The sequence below is a fragment of the Cyprinodon variegatus genome, unplaced genomic scaffold (genome assembly GCF_000732505.1).
Source record: "Cyprinodon variegatus isolate N-32 unplaced genomic scaffold, C_variegatus-1.0 Scaffold274, whole genome shotgun sequence".
NCBI classification, from domain to species: Eukaryota; Metazoa; Chordata; class Actinopteri; order Cyprinodontiformes; family Cyprinodontidae; genus Cyprinodon; species Cyprinodon variegatus.
Window position 1 is genome coordinate 303,304 of NW_015150727.1, and position 4,407 is coordinate 307,710.

The 4,407-nt window shown below is 42.8% G+C and overlaps 1 long non-coding RNA gene across 1 annotated transcript in view; it reads right to left on the reverse strand.

Annotated features, from left to right (window-relative positions):
- Window positions 1-2,136: 2,136 nt before the first annotated feature.
- Window positions 2,137-4,407, reverse strand: part of LOC107089967 — a 13,388-nt gene continuing 11,117 nt past the window's right edge. The window contains exons 2-3 of the long non-coding RNA XR_001481458.1: window positions 3,149-3,350; window positions 2,137-2,261 (exon numbers count right to left, since the gene is read on the reverse strand). This is a non-coding gene — a long non-coding RNA (uncharacterized LOC107089967). The remainder of the gene's footprint in view (window positions 2,262-3,148; window positions 3,351-4,407) is intronic.

Consider the following 4,407-nt stretch of genomic DNA (forward strand, 5'->3'; position numbering starts at 1 on the left):
ATCCGATTCATCGATTTTTAAAATAATCGTTAGTTGCAGTCCTAGATGAAACCCAAATTGTAGTTAAATGCTGAAACTGTGGTCTTGAGCAACAACATTTGGTCTGAAGTTTTGATTGTGATTACTTTGATCCCTGATTAATGATACATCTCCATGGGGACTGTTGATTGTTTATTCCATGATTCTATGATGTTGAAAGAAACAGCGCTTAAAGTTTTCTTCTATGATTTATATCCTGGTCATGAGCAGACATTAATGGGTTTGTTTAAAGGTGACATTCAAAACGTCAACATATATATATGTATACATATATATATATATATATATATATATATATATATATATATATATATATATATATATATATATGTTTAAGCTAAAAGATTTAAAGAGCTAAGTTAAAGCTGTAGCAAAACTTATTGTTCATATTGAAGAAGTGTATGCCATGTATAATCTAAGGATGGGCAGCAAATTTACTATTCCCAGGTGTTAGGCCAAAGCTCGCAGAGGGGATGATAAAATCTGTAGATAAGAGGGTAGAATGACCTTGCTCGCACACACACGCAGAAAAAGCTGATTAACAAGGTAGAAGCAGAAAGGCAGGAAGCAACTCCATATTTGAAGATAGGAAGTAGGGAGTATGATCAATCTGTGGGACTGTCTGTGTGAAACTGTAAGTGTTTCCCTATGAAGATAATAAAAATAGCCGGTTTTGCAGGGGGGGTCAGAGTTGCTGTTCGCAGATGCGTGCTGCTGATTCTCCTCTCCCTTTGCAAAGGCGAATCGAAGCTTCGTTGTCCAGATTTTTTATAACATACCATCTCAGTTAAGTTACCTGCACTCGAATTAACGGACCCGCAGAAAAATGATGACGGTGTTTTTCAACAAGCGTAAAGCCCAGACTCTGAGCTACGTGCATGCAAAGAAGCATTTCTGCTCAAGCACAACTGGAAGAGTAGAGTTTTTCAGAGCTTAGCGAGCAAAACTGGACCATTCCGGATTATTTTCCCCCCTGCTGCTGTGGTCCATCTGTGGTCGTGCAGAATGTGCACCACTACACACCCGGTGGGCAGCATGACCAAACAGGATGCAGCAGCACAGCTGATACTGCTAAGCAGATTATAGCACAATTATGCATTATAAATGTGTGACAGACCACCACCTTTTCCTCCAAGTCTTCTCCCATCAACAAAAACTCACATCCATGACTCGACATTTTTTCATCATCAATGATCCAGTTTAGCTCAGCCAGTGAGCTGAGCTGGAGCACAGAGTCAGTCTGGAACACCGAAACCAGTTTGAACTGGGAGCTGAAGATGAGCTTTTAGTGTTTCTCTACCATCACTGCTGAGATGAACTGAAATGATCAATAAAACTTTTATTCTGAGTTCCTCAGATAAATAAATGGAACCTGAGGGTTCTGCCGAGCTCACAGCACGGAGCGGAGCGGACAGAGATGAGAAAGTTCTATCTTCCAGAAGATCAGCTCTGAGGGGGCGTTGGCCCCTCTGGCCTCTGCCTTTAGCCCGCCTTGAATCTGACCTCTATGAGGGTGGAGAGAACAGGAACCAAACCCAGGACAATCAGATCAGGGACTATAGCCTCGGCACATGTAGCATCTACTCTACCACTGAAGCACCCAGTAGAACCTGAACTGGATCATAGGCAGGGTGACGCTAAGGTTTGTTTGATGCTGGGAGGAAAGAGACGGCACAGAGCTGCAGATGAACAGCTGCTGGGAGACTTATGGTTTCTGAGCAACATGATGAAGCTCTGAACGACCCAACCTGCAGCTCCACAGGTAGGACTGTGTGGACAAAGACACCAAGGAGCCCGCTGCAGTGAGGGCTGCTTCTACAGCCCAGTTCCACCTGCTGGAAGGAACCAGAACCATTCTGCTGATTCATGACACACTGAGTCTCTATCTCTGCTCATTTAGATTCACATCTGAACAACTTCTGGGATTTATCAGGCTGGAAGGAGAGGAAATAACTTTGGACCTGTCAGTAATCTGTTGGATGCTGATGAGAAACCAGCAGAACAAAGTCCAAACCAGTGAGACCCTGAAGATCAACCAGTTCACATTCTTGGGGTTCTATCTCTGCAGAGTCACATCGATCAGTTAGAAACTGGTTCCTTACTCTGAGTCTGAGGGTCCAGGTTCTGCTCTGAAGTCTGGGATGCGACCTTTGGACCGGTCACTCCTCATAGACGGACAGCTGGATCCTGGAGGTTCTGCTCTCTGTCTGTGGTTCTGACCTCTGAAACACAAACATGTTGTTATTCAGATCACATGAATCAGTGACAAACTCTGAGATAAAAACCAGAGAAGACGAAGCTCTGAACACAAACTGCTGCAGAGAAGCAGAAGGTTTAAAGTTCCAGAGTGAAACATTCAGACGGTTCTGTTGGATCCAACTGAACATTATCTGAAGAACTGGGTTCTACTGATCTGGATCACATGGGTCAAAGCAACACCTGCAGGACAACAGACTCATGTCACAGTTTAATGGAGCTGATGAGATCAGATTTCTAGGAAGGATTCTACAAAGTACTACTATAGTACCCACTACTAGTACTACAAAGTCCAGAAAGTTCTGGACACTGACCCATTGATTACATCTAGTGTGAGAAGGTGGAGAGCAGAGGTTCTGCCCCCTGATATCAGAACCAAAGCTGTTCATCTTGTCTGAGGAGCTGATGTGGCCGTCAATAAAGAACAGAACACCGGACCGGACTCTGAACCAGAACCTTAGAACCAGAGGGACGACCCAAGTCCTGTTGTTCTGCTTTTCCCTGTTAACCTTTGGCCGGGTCATCAGCCTATTGGATCAGCTGGACCCAGTATATATGCTGGGTCCAGTGTTCCCAGTCCAGAACCTCCTTTGGTCCAGAAGCTTTAGAGAGCATCTCTGAACCTGGTTGCTCCTCAGATTCTTGGTTGGTTCTATTTTCCTCCATCATTGATTCTCAGGCCTTCATTCAAACTCTACTGATTTACTGACTGACATCCATAATGTTTATTTAGCTTTAAATTGAAAGAAAAACTAAAGAACTTTGGATTTAGATGCTGAAGATCAACCAGTTCAGATTCTAGAGGTTATATCTCTATAGAGTCACATGGATCAGTTAGAAAGTGGTTCCTTACTTTATGTCTGAGGGTCCCGGTTCTGCTCGGAAGTCTGGAGGTTTTCCTTCTTTGGATCTGTCACTCATAGATGGACAGCTGGATCCTGGAGGTTCTGCTCTGTCCTCCTTTGGATCCCAATCTTCCATCTTCTGGACTTCAGTCAGTCTGAGAGAGAAACCAGAACCAGTCAGTTCCCAGTGGTTCAGGTCCAGTTAGTGTCCTTTAAAGCAGATTCCCATCATGTATGTAAAAGCCCTGAAAAGGGGGATAAGTGAATAGATGAGCCACAGAGACGTTATTTCCTCGGCTCTAGCATGTATTGGCTGACTTCAGGCTCGGACTGGTAATCTGTGATACTGGGTGTTTGCCTGCAGGGCCGGTCCTAATTTCAGCGTGTGAGGGCCAGCCCTCCTTGAATCATACCAGCCACAACACTGAAGCACTTCCCTGTGACAGAAAATAAAACAAGGAGCTGAAGAACTAATCCAATGTTTACTACCTAGATGATGCATGCAGTATATATAGTCCTTCCTTGTCATGCACAACCTGGTGACGGTTGGCATATGGTGTAATTTTCTTTTTCTTCACACTGTAAAATCCTTGCAACAAACTAAATTATAATAAAATTAAAATGCTTTCTTTAAACCAAACTACGATGTTCCTCTTATATTTGGCAAATTTATGTTTGAATATTTTGCAGAAATATGTTACAGCGCATGATCGGGTTTCATCTATTACATTATTCCGTTTCATTGCCCACATGCCACCTAGACTGGCAGTGAATGCTGACACACTGCTGAGCTTCATGGATTCATTGTTGGGCCGATGTAGATGGAAAATTGTTCCCAGTCTGATCCTGGCTGAATTGTCATAACTTATATACAGACAGAAACATTCCAAACTTAAAACAACTGTATGGTTCCTTATGGACCATCATGCTACAAAAACCTAACATTAACATATAGGATAAACTGTAAAGGGGTATAACATATATGGTATAAAAAAGATGTGCCTATACACTACTCAAAAAGATTAAAGGAAAACTTTGTAATCAGAATATAGCATCAAGTTAATTAAACTTCTGGGATATTGATTTGGTCAGGTAAGTAGCAGAGGGGGTTGTTAATCAGTTTCAGCTGTTTTGGTGTTAATGAAATTAACAACAGGTGCACTAGAGGGGCAACAACGAGACGAACATCAAAACAGGAATGGTTTTACAGGTGGAGGCCACTGACATTTTTTCCCCTCCTCATGTTTTCTAACTCTTTTTCACCAGT